Source organism: Motacilla alba, chromosome 1A (genome assembly GCF_015832195.1).
Source record: "Motacilla alba alba isolate MOTALB_02 chromosome 1A, Motacilla_alba_V1.0_pri, whole genome shotgun sequence".
NCBI lineage: Eukaryota > Metazoa > Chordata > Aves > Passeriformes > Motacillidae > Motacilla > Motacilla alba.
The window spans coordinates 18371057-18383687 of NC_052031.1; the positions used below are offsets into that span (position 1 = coordinate 18371057).

Genomic DNA, 12631 nt, shown 5'->3' on the forward strand with positions numbered 1-12631 from the left:
CATAATTGTGTCATAATAATCTTTCCTGTTTCCAGCTCTGTTTTAAAACACATTTCTTCCTAACAGACTGCTGAACATGAAACCTTGGTGGAAAGATGTGGTTGCAGTAATCTTCAGAGAGAGCAGCCCTTCTCATTACTGATCCTGGGTGATACTATGGGATCTGGCATTACTGCAAAACAGGTTCATCTTATTTCAAGCATTGTTAAGTGCATGTCAAAATTTAAGTGTTTTCATCATAATCATCTAATTTATGCTACATTTTGACTGGTCCTCATTTGCTCTTCCTTGTGTTATAAAACACAGACCAGCCAAAAATAACAGTGTGAAAAATGCTTTTACTAGTGGTCCTGGTCACAAACCAGCACAAGCAAAACATGATGCTTTCCTATCACTCCATGCAGAGCAGCAAAATCCCTACATCTGCTGCAGAATTCCTCTGCTCTCCCGTGGTACTGGAGATCTGAGTGAAATCTCTCATCCTGGGCTCTGCCTCCCCACTGCCTCTGTCAGTGTGCACTGTGCTGGCAGCACAACCAAAGGGTAAATACCTTAACATTCAGTGCTTTAGTGTTTCTGGTGTTTTTGAGGTTGGAACTAGGCCTTGCTCGGGTACTTGGGTATTTTCCTCACTAAAGGTAGATAATAGGTACCCATGCCTCAGAGCAATTGATGCACAGCAATACTCCATTGAAGACAGAGCCGTTTATGGGCTTCAAATAAGTTACACGTTGAGCTGGTGACTGTAGAGAAACCAAATAAAATCTGAGTTTCTTTGCCTTTGCTAGGATTTAACCTTTAGTTAACTAATTCAAAATGAGAACACACCTTTTGCTTTTTTTTCTTTTTCCTTTTTTTTTTTTTTTTTTTATCCTTAATGAAGGCAAGACCTTGCATCTGGCATACCAAAGCAAAAGAATATTTAATTCAGGATCCAGATTTTGCAATTTGGGTCCATCTGTGATAAGAACAGAGTGTGAACTCATGGAAATGCTTGTGTGAATTTTTAATAAATTGTCACTACCCATTTTGATACAAGGTAGAAAACAGCACATAAATGCATCAAGGAGCTGCCAGACAGAAAAGAGGTGCTTCCTTAGCAGAGTGCAGGCCAGCCCAGTGATCTCCAACAAAGTGCAGAATAACAGCTCCCCACAGCAGCATTTAACTCCCTGTCAGAGCTGCTGAAATGTTAATAATGGGGCATGGTCAGAAGCACTGAAGTCTCTTAAGGACAGGACACAGAACAGCAAAGACTGGGAGAAGCATTTGTATTTAATCTGGTAACCTGATTAAAAAGTAGTTACCTCATTTTCAGAAAAAAAAATCCCATACCAACAAATGCAAACATTTGTAGTAGGTTCAGTATGTGAAGAAAACATAAAGTTTAAAAAAGGGGTTTTATTGTTGTCCTCAAATAATTTTCACTGATTTGTCTGTTTTTCCCAAGGAATTAGGAAAAGTTCATTTTAGGTCAAAGTAGTTTTTATTTCATTATTTGATCACTTTTTGGCAACCAAACGATACAAACAGATATTCACATAGCTTTGGCTTGTAGTTCTGCTGATGGCTGTTTTCCAAGATGTATTTGGGAACCTAGACCATTTATTAGGAAGGGAAGTATATTTGAGATTTCACAATTCTTTCCTGCTTATTTACCCTTGTATGCAGTTTTCAGGATTGCAAGGAAGGAAAAAAAAATTAATCTCTTTTTGATTTGAACACACAAATTTGAACTTAACACGCCATGTGAAGAATGAAAATTCCTTTTCTGGGTAGAATTTGAGCACTCCTTTAGTAAATTGGCAGACACACGGTAATAATCTATATTATGCTCAGATACGCAAATAGTTTTCTATGGAAACCAGAAAAAGCTGGAAACTTTAAATCCCAGATGGAGTTCTTATTAAGGAAACATAGTACTTTTGAAAATCCTATTTCTCCATCTGCTTGTAATATCTTTGAAGTGTTTCTCTGTATAATTGCAATGATGATTTCTTTGGATCATATTCTTTATTGTTTATTGCATAACTCTACTCCTTCCTCAGAAGCACAATTTTTCACCTTATCAGTCAGCAAGGATCCCATTTCCCCTTGCTCTGATCTGGTTGGGGAAATGTGCTGCAGTTGTGGCATCCTGGCAAAAGCTCCACGAAGGGAGCTCCATGTATGGTTTGAAATTCCCTTCTTCCTCAAACCCTCTGCAGAGACTTCTGTGCCAGGGACCCTTCTCTCTCCTTGTGGTCTGACTCATTCTGACTCACTGAGCTCCAGAAAGCAGTCAGTGTTACTCCTTTCTGGGAAAGTGCAAAGAAAAAGCAATTCTGCTCCAAATAAATGCAAATAAGTCAGCTGCAAGTATCTGGGGAAAAGCAGTTAGAGAAGTGAGAAATTACTTCTTGTCATCTCATATTCAACTGCAGTGTAATTTTGATCATTATCCTATTTTTGTTTCCTGATGTAGGGAATCAAGTTCATAGGTTGTGAATCCAAGCTCAGTACAGGAATTGGGTAAATAATAGGTCGCATTTAGTTAAATTTGTTTTTCAAGCTGATGTTCAGAGGTGCTTATACAATCATTTCAGTTTAAGAGCATGAACAATTTCACTGACTTTGGTACATTGTTCAAGTGCATTGGCTGAAAACTCCGGTGATTTACTGGGAGAAGTGTTGCAGTTTCTCAAAGAACACTCTGGCTTCTTTCTTCATTTTCTTGTGTGCTCCTGGGAAGACACTACAAAAGCTAGAGGTTCACCCTGCAGATATAAAAAAAGCTAAATCAATTTCTTCACTAGAAACTGCTTACACTAGAGGACAGCTTTACTGGCAACATTGCAGAGCTGTGTGATAAAATACCTGCACCTGCCCTGAGAGCAGTGATGGAGGAGCAGCAGGAGGGTGTCTGCTGCTGAGAGGCCCTCTGCTTTTCCAGCTTCCATGGGGTGCACACAGGTGGTGCTGACTGCTCACTGGGGATTGCCACTTGGAACTGGATCTCAAAATACTGTCGTTTTCCAGGTATAGAAGGAGTATTTCACACAAACGTTGTAAGTCCTGCAAACTCTTGTAGTAGCCAGATGGTGTCAGTCTTGTATTGAAGCTTTATAATTAGTGTCTCCTGGTGCTCAATACATTCTAATAAATTCTGCTGCTCACATATTTTTTTCACCTGTACTTGCCTAATAATGAAAGAAAGAAAAGAAAGAAAGAAAGAAAGAAAGAAAGAAAGAAAGAAAGAAAGAAAGAAAGAAAGAAAGAAAGAAAGAAAGAAAGAAAGAAAGAAAGAAAGAAAAAGGAAGAAAGGAAGAAAGATGAGTGACTTGCTAAAATCTGCTATGAGCAGGTGACACAATCTCCTTGAACTGCAGTGAACTTTTGCAGATGAGTGCAAAATTTGCATTTCCCTTAAATTTAAGAGTTCCTCTCTGAAACATTACCTGATCTGTATGTCTTTTTTTTTTTTTTTGTCAGAATAAACAACTCTTATCAGCAAGAGACACAGAAGAGTGCCTGTAAGACTTTAAATGGACTAAACCCACTCAGAATTGGAAAAACCAACAGCAGGGAATAACAGATCATTTTAAGTCAGGCACCATTACCACCACCACCAAAATAAAAAAAATCATCATATGAAGAGCTGCAACTTGTCACTAAAACGGTAATTATTCTATAATCCATTAGTTAATGCAAACATTATGGGCTTTTGGATGAGCTCTAAAACCAAGTTCTTGGCCACTCTTAACTTCCAGAAGTGCTTTGGCTCTTTGGCCAGGAGCTAGGGTGTTAACACAAGGGCTCTGTTCAAATTCCATGTGGGTAACTATATTTTGTCTAGCTGACTTTTGCATGTAATTTAGTTAGATACATTATTATTCCTTTCTTGCCTCAGACTGTAGCACAGAGCTGCTGTATTAAGAGCTGCTGCTGCCTTGCCAGAGTTTTTAATAAGCCAGGGACAAGTGAAGGGATTCCTGTCAGTACCAGAGCAGGAATTTCTGTGGTGGTCAGTGTTTTGGAAGTTTGGAGTGAAAGCACTCTATAAACAAATGCTCATAACCAAAGCTCTGTTTCAAATATCACAGATACTGTTAAAGTCTTGGCATTTACTAGTGATGCTGAAATCCTGAAACTGCTGGCAATACAAAGGAAATTGGTTAGCATCCCTGCTGAGCCCTGAATGAATAAAGCAAGGAAATTGGTAAGAGGGCTCAAGAAATATATGGTATGTGTCTTTTTCTTAGTTGAATTTTCAAAGCTGTTTCACAATCTATAGAAGTCTGCATCAGATCTGAGCATGTTCTTTCTCCAGAAGCAGATTTTACAGGGTCCCTTGGCCATTCTCCCATGGGATTGGGCAGAGGCTTTTGTTGTGACAGCATTGTTGTTTTTTGGACAGGATGTTTTGGAGGGTGTCTTTAGGAAATTTGCTCCATCTTCTTTGGAAGGTTACTCCCTCACTGGATCCTCTGGAACAGGAATTTTTTGTTGTCTGTGTTCATCTTAAATATTTTGACTGGGACTGTTTCATGGAAAGTCAATCACATTGGTAGCCAAAGCTCCTCTGAGCACAGTAATTCTGTGGGCCAGTCTGGTCTGCACTGCAGTGATTGGACAGAGGAGAAGCTGCCCATGGCAGGTAGCAGAGGGTGACCACAGGTCAGTGCCATGGCTGCTGAGTCCTGCAGTCTCCCTTCTGAAGGGCCGTGAGTACACTGGTGAAAGGGTCACAGCTGCAGGGAGGGCTGGGGTCTCTCCTGTGACAGCCCAGCCTCTGGGTGTGCTTGACTGGCCCATCCAGGACTCTACCAACAAGTACCTGGCCTTGTTTCCAGGGACAGAGTGGTCCTGGAACTGTTCTCCCTCTGGGACATCATGAATGGGACTACTCTGCTGTGGAGGGGCAGAGAGCTAAGCTGAGTGGCCGTGATTTTTCCAGAGCTGATTATGGCTAAATTTTGGAAGCAGAAAGAGAACTGGCATTGAAACTAAGCTGTGAACATCAAATTCTTGTGGTTGTGTCCTGTGTCTCAGGATTGTACTTGTTTCTGTTCACAAGAAGTTATTTCAGTCCTTGGAAACCAAGACAAGTGGGGCAGAGGAAGACACAGCAAAATTTTTCCTGGCTCATGGATTTCATACCCTGTTCTGCCTGACATAGCTAGCCATATGAGAGACTACAGCATCTGGCTGTTTCTGCAGGAAAGCTGAGATCTGTCAGCTCTGTCTAATGGCCAGGGATTTTGGGGCCATTTTGTGACTGAGCAGGTCATTCTGCCAAGCTCTCACAGCTTGAATTCACAGAAACATATGATCCCTCTGAAACATTGCAGTTGCTTTCCTCTTCCTGCTGAAGAGAATCTCTCCACTAGTCTGGATTTAGCTTTCTCATTTTATGCCCCTGGAAAAATGGTGACATCTCTCTCTTCACATCCTGATATCAGTGGGGACTTCCAGTCACTGACAATTCACAGGCAGCATCAATGTGTGCAGCATGGGAGCCAAAGCTGCTGGTTTCCAGTTCTCCCTGCTCTATATTGCTTCTGTGAAGTAGGTTGTTCTTTTCCAGTAGCAATGACCTTTGTTCCCCCATCCTTCTATCCTAAAAACATGATATCAGCCCTAGCATTCTGTTCTTTGGTCTTCTGTCCCACTAGAAGTATGGTGAAACAAGCAGTGAAAGCTGGTACTGTGTTGTACATAGAAAAAAAAAAGATACTTTATGAATTTGGTGATGCAAAGTGTCACTTCCAGTGGGTAGCTCTCAGTTCATCATGCTTCTTGCCATGCAGAATACGGGGAAACACTGTCTCTCACACAAATGGGTTTACTGTGTTTTTTACCTGTTATAAAGCACAAGTTGTTTCCAAGTGGAAATAAATACAAACAAATACAAAGATTTCATTATACAGAATGAAAACTTTATTAATCTGTTTTTCTCTTTTGCTCTTATAGAGTTTATTTTATTTTATTTTATTTTATTTTATTTTGATTTGTTCTCCCATGAGTACAACTGTGAGATTAATAATCTAGTAGCTCCCTATTTGTGTTTCTGGTCACTGTGTGAGAGTCCTAAGAAATCTTTTTGTTTAGTTCATAAGCCTAAAAAAAGGGTCTTCCCAAGTTCTTTGTAGTCCTGAATCCATGATGGATTTAAGCAAAGGAGTACATTCTGTTTCTGCCTTATTGTGATGAAGCTCCACAGGACCTCCCTTCACTTTCACAGAGTTTATCTGTAAGTCAGACCAGAATTTGGCTACTAAGAATGAAGGTGATTTAAACACTGGCATAAGTGATTCCCCCTGCTTAGAGATTCAGCCAGCTCTCTTCCAAGTTAATCTCCTTTTCCATACTTTATTCTATATTCCCTGGTGGCAATATGGGTTGACAATGAAGTGGTTGCCTTACCTCACAACGCAGGACACAGAGGGACAGAAAACTTCGAAGCACCGGGACAGTGCTGCATAGTGCCAATGGTGAAAGTCCCACCCACACCCTGCAAGTGCCTGAATCAGTGAAGACATAAGACATTTTCCAATCAAAAAGGCCCTCTACGCCCTTGTTATTGACAATGTTGCAGAAAAAGGAAATTAGCAAATTGAAAACAAGGGCCCTTCCCTGATTATCTCCTCCTTATCACAGTACATGCCACACTTAGCCCTTGCTACATCCCAGCTCACTTTTGACTTTCACTAGTCAGAATGAGCTTATCTGTGATTTTTTTCATGTTTGCTCAATCTCTCAGCTTGATAGTGATGCACGACTAATACTTGGATGCTACCACATTCCAGAAGATTTGTGAAGTAAATGACGCAGAGAGAGAGAGAGAATAAGAGAGAGAATTTTATTTCTATGAAGTTAGTTCTGGGGTTTTTGTTTCCACAAGCATTGCTATAAAATCTGCAGGCAGCAACTTTAGCCACATTTGGAGCCCTCTGTGCTCTGCTGGCCATGCACAGCTGCCAGGAGCAGCTACTGGGGATTTTTTGTGGCTACGCTTTGCCATTTGGCTGCATCCTTTTGTGGACAGAGGAAGATTTGCCTGTGTGTTCTGGGGCAGTTTCTGTAAGGAACTGTGATGAGGTGCACTGGCCATTCAGCTTGGGTTAAGCAGCCCCGAGATGCATCCAGGTCACGATGGGCATGGAACCAGCACAGAGCAACACTAGTGGCCCACTAGGTGCAAATTCTTTAACACAATGTCTAAGGAAAGTAAGCTCTGGTGTGCACTCTGGGTACCTTGAGCCTGTCAGCTGGTGCATCCACTGATCCCACCTCCAGGGACCTGCACCAGGTAGGGTTTATCCCAGGCACAGTGGGTCACCCAGCCGCTGTCACATTTGCCCTCTCAGAGCACTGTTCCTATGCATTCCTCAGAGTTTTGTGTAGCCTGCACCTGAGTGATGTGGGTCTTCAAAAGCTCTATTGCAAGAGCACACAGCTATTTCATTTCAATATAGCACCTTCCTTACAAACATATCAGCATCCCTTACTGCTTGGGTGAAAGGGAAAAATGGACATGAAGGAAATTTCACCAATCCCTGTCTGCAAGTACTGAAGCCCAGAATTTAGAGTCTGTCACTCCAGTCTATGAGGTGATGGTTGTTGATATTTTGTTCTAAAGGGCCATGTTCTCTCTCCACTACACAGTGGTGATGCTTCATATCACATCCAAAGATCATCTGTAGGGGAGAACTGGTATGGAATGGTGCAAATTTCTGTGAGAAGACAAATACAAAGGACTTGCTTAAGACAAATTGCTGGGGTTCAGAGCTGTGGGATCCAGGCTAGATTACAGAAAGCAGTGTCAAACTAAAGACTGATGCACTGTCACTGCAGAGCTCCTGACAAACAACAACAAAAAAGTCTGAAACTAACAGCCCATTGTTTTGTCATCCATGTGTGGAGTCACACAGCTCCACCTTTCAGTTGCATAGCTGGAAGAGCAGAATACGTGCCTCCTGCAGAAGTACTGTAAAATTGGGTGGAATCATGCAAAGTGTGTGGAAGGGCAGGAGAGTATGTTCATTTGAAACAAGTGAATAGCAACTCTGCATTACTGAGGAAACAGGTTTGCTCTGGCAACTGGTCTGGCTTGCAGGAATGCTGAGTTCCCAATGATCCCTGTGAGCATCCCACCTCTGAGTTCCCAGTGATCCCTGTGAGCATCCTACCTCTCTATCTCCCTAAAGAACACCAAGAAATTCCTTAGGCCAGATAAGCAAGAGGAACTAAAGGAGCTCCCAAACAAGCACTTGGCCTCCTGAATAGATACTTTAACTCACAGTTAGGCATTTAACTGCTGTGAGAGAATTCCAAAACCACTGATACAGTAAGTGCACTGCTACTCACCACTAACCCACTGAGTGAGGATGGGATCATGTCTTTGTCTAGACCTTTATTCTGCTTTTCTAGAAATACAAACTAAATTGCTCTGGAGATGAATACTTTCTGCACATGGTTAGAAGAGGAAGCACAGTAACAATTTTTGTATGATTCCATTAATTATAGCATAAGATAAGGGAGTTGAAGATTTAGTTTTACAGTGATGGCTTGAACTTCTTCTCCGGTGAAAAGCCTTTCAGTAACTTGCTGCCTGCAGTATTGGGAAATGCTTTTCTATCAACCCAGTGCTGCATTTCCATGATTTGTTGGGTGTGAGAAAACTCAATGTTGGGATAGAGGTTTCTGACATCCCTTTCTCCTTGGGGAGTGGATATTAAATTCCATCTACATCCATCTTAGCAACACAGTATGTATTCAGGGTGTCCCCTGAGATTTAGAGTGCAGGAGATCTTCCCTGTCTCACAGACTCTGTGAAGACAGGGTCCTGCTGCCATCATGTGTGGACCATCATTCACCAGTTATTCACTCAGAAACCTGCACCGAAGGTTACAATCACAAGCCACATGGCAAGAAGAGTTTTACATCAGTGATAGGGATCCTACTACCCTCACTTCAGCAAACTTTAGCAGGGCTTGTGATTAGCTACTTTCATCAGAAGCATCTGTGTGGTTTATGTAACTGGTTACTGTGTCACGTTTCCCATAGTCACTGGTAAAGTTTAATAATAGTGTGCTGTAGCAGAAGGCACAGAAAATTTGATGACTGAAGTTCTTACTTGAGCAAATTTTAGCTTTCAATAAAGAATTGTCTTTTAGGGCTCTGACACATTTATAAATATTTCTTTCCCTTTCAAAGTGAGGGTGATATTATTACCTAGGAAAATTGCAGTGTGGGAGAAAATGCTATGCAACTAAAAAATGAGATTGAATACTCAACCTATTCCTGTGTTTCTGTGTTGCAATTAGCTGAAAACAGCCAGGTGTATTTTCAGCAGAGGGTTATATTTTCAAAATAGTCCCTGGGATTCTCACATTGGCAATCATGGTATCATTACAATTAAAAAGGTGGAGGAAGTCAGCGTGCTACTCTTCACATTGATGATGAAACTTCCGCTTTGAAACCAAATACTGTCTTAATATATGTCTATATGTCCTTGATATACCAGAAGGCAGCCACAATAACCAGAACAGTCAGGAAACTACTCTTAAAACCTCTGTGAACAAGGATAAGGAGCCTGAGTACAGGTAAGAGCAAAGAGATGAATAAAGGAGAAAAAAAAATGAAAGAGCACAGAAATAAGAATGTAGAATGATTTAAATGGTGTAAATTGGTGCAGGTTTGAATGGTGTAAATTTAGTGCAGGTTTCAGTGCAAAATATGGGGGCTGTACTGGAGTTTGACAAATATTCTAAATTATGAATCAGAGTATTTAAGACACCTTTTGTAATTCTTTCATTAGTACCAAGGTGATACTAAAGTGATGTTGCTCTGAAATAGAGGCTGGAGGGACTGGTAAGCTAAGATACTTTGAAAAAGAATATTATTTAACTAAAAGAATATTATATACTTCTTAGTTCCCTGTTGTCAATCTCAATTGAAACAGTTCACATTTCAAAATATACAAACCAAAACCTATTTTAAATTATTCAAACAATAATCAAACAATAATTTTGTCATTTGAGTTAGTGTAACAAAAAGGTGACTTAAAGTTTTTAGCAGAAGGCCAGAATGAATTGAGTTTCACAGACACATTTTCAAGAATTATCTGACATTCATAAATATTAGTGTAAATTTAACTGTTTTGTGGGAAATTATATTATGTGGTATTTTAAAATATGCCAAAGGCTGTTGTAGAGCATTTTAGGATTTTTTAGGAATTTTGTCAATCTCAATTAACACCCACTCCGAAAAGAATTTAAAAAATAAAAAAATTAAAAAAAACAAAATAAAATAAAGGATGGAACCATATTGGAGGCTATTTTCAATTGCAAAAGAAAAAAAATTGTTGACAGTTTGGTTCAGAAGGCCCTGTAGAAAAGCATGAGCAATGCTTTTCAATAGTTACTGAGTTTGCAGTTTCAGTAGATATTGAGGGTTCTGATTCAGATCCGAATTCTGTGATGCAGAATCAGCTTTGCCATGAATTCAAATACATCAAGGTTCAAAAAGATTATGTGCTAAATCCAAATATCAGAATAAGGAGCCATCCTTAAGTTTGAGCAACCTCCTATTGCCCATTTGACATCTCACAGTGCTGTCAATTAAAAGTGATTTCATAAAATGTACTAATATAAATGGTAAACTTTACAAACGAATGTAAAATCAGTGTAATGACAAAAAGAATTTGGTGCTTTTTTACATGAAGGTTTAAATAATGCATTTTCTTCTTCCATTTTTGACATCTCAGCCCAGATCAGGCAGAAGTGTGGGCCAAGAAGACAGCTACACTAGGTAGGCAGCCAATTAAAACAGACTGTCATAAAAGAGCAGGATGATTTTTCAGGACAGGCATCGTTACTTTGTGAGTACCAATATAAATTCCTAAATGTCTCACAGATGCAGTCTGAAAGAAATTGCATCCCCCTCCCAGTAAAAATATCTTAGCCACCTCAAAAGAAGAGACCATCTGGAGGCTTACTCACTTTGGGGGATGCTGAGTTAATTGAGTGAAAGTCCAAATAACTCTTTAGGAGAGACATGCTGAGGAGTGGCAGTAGACTCTAAAGTAATGTAATTCCAAAAGAATTTGTTTCACTATTGCCATTCCTTAATCAGCTGCATTATCACTATTCTTGGGAGGCCTAGGAGTAAATGAGGGCTCAGTTTGAAGGACTGCAAAAAGGAATTTGCTGAGCACAGACCAAATCCAGTAGTATTTTAATAATAAAATCAAACAGCAAAAGGAATGTGCTCACTTTTCTGTCCAAAGAAGTGACTCCATGTGCCCAGAGGAGTATTTAAGCTGTGATTGAAGGGTGCAGCATGTGCATCCACCTGAGACACTTGGGAGTGATCTAGGATGATCAGCACTCTGGTTCCAGGCTTTCCTGGCTGCCTTTTTTCTGGGTGTGCTTGTTGCTGTTGGGAGCTGCTCTGCCTCTTTAGACCTGTCTGCATGTTAATAGCTGTCATTTGACCAATCAGTTTTGAGAGGATTTTTAGTTCAAAGTGGTCATACTGGGCTGAAGAGGTGCTGAGGCCTTTCAGTTAAGAAGTCTCCAGTGTCATTTAGACAATCTACAGATCACTCCTCAGGCTGTTGTCTCCACTCTGGGAGTTCATCAACTCTGAGCATTGCAGACTGTGTTTTCAATCTCTGTGCCAAGAACTGACAGGGTGAAAGATAGAAGATTGTCTTGAGAAGAAATTCTTACTGACTGCTAGTGCGGGCTCTGTAGTTTGGCCTTTTCTTCTGTTTGTCTCCTTCCAATGCTACCTTGGCTTTTTTTTTTGTAGTATGAAAATTGCAAGCTTTGCCATGTCACATACCTAACTCTCTTTTCTAGCCTGAGACTCCTCTTTGATTCTTTCTTTGCACAGCAATTCTTCTTTCATTGGTTTTTCCCTGGATAAGTTGAATTGATTCTGTTCCAGTGACTAGAAATTTTCATGTCTCAGACCTTAGTCTTATCCTTTAAGCCCTTCCTTTTCCCATTGCTAGAAAGGAATTACTTATCTACATCTATTTACTCTTTAATGGATCTGGGATTGTAAAAAATTGGGCAGACTGGGTTCTTTCCAGTTCCTGTGAAATTTATACCAAAATAAATGGGATTTAGGAATCTAATATATTTGAGGATCTATGTCTATCTGTGCCTTATTGCTTTTGGGTGATATGCATAACTGTCTTAAGAAAATTATCTTAAAACTCCTCTGGGATGACAAATTGCTTTTTGGTTGTTTTTAAGAATCAGATTCTTCCTGCAGATTGCAATAACCTAGCAGTAAGCAAGAATGGACCTTGACAGAGAAGCTCAGTTCTCTGTTGCCTGAGAGCACTGAAACCAAGGACAGGCATCAGCTCCTAAGCTGGAAGTGAGACTCCGTTCTTTCTCACATAAGGCTGCAGCAAATAAAACCAAGAGTATTTTCCCTACTGATAGAAGACTGACTGTTAAGTGGGTAGAGCAGTTAGAGCTTCCAAATGTAGGAAGAGAGTGGGAAGTGGCCCTAGGAGCTGAAACCCCTCTATTACTGCATTGTTTTTTACAGCAGGAAAACGCAAAGCCAATGTTGCTCTAGACTTTTGGGTTTTCCAGCCTTCCAGTCTTTCCAGGATTTACAGAGC

The 12631-nt window shown here is 40.4% G+C and overlaps 1 long non-coding RNA gene across 2 annotated transcripts in view; it reads right to left on the bottom strand.

Moving 5' to 3' along the window:
* Positions 1-1265: 1265 nt before the first annotated feature.
* The window catches only part of LOC119708482, a 38521-nt gene continuing 27155 nt past the window's right edge, over positions 1266-12631 (bottom strand). The window contains exons 2-3 of one of the 2 annotated variants that reach the window (XR_005259081.1): positions 2857-3179; positions 1266-2774 (exon numbers count right to left, since the gene is read on the bottom strand). This is a non-coding gene — a long non-coding RNA (uncharacterized LOC119708482). The remainder of the gene's footprint in view (positions 2775-2856; positions 3180-12631) is intronic. The other variant, XR_005259082.1, reaches the window with a different exon arrangement.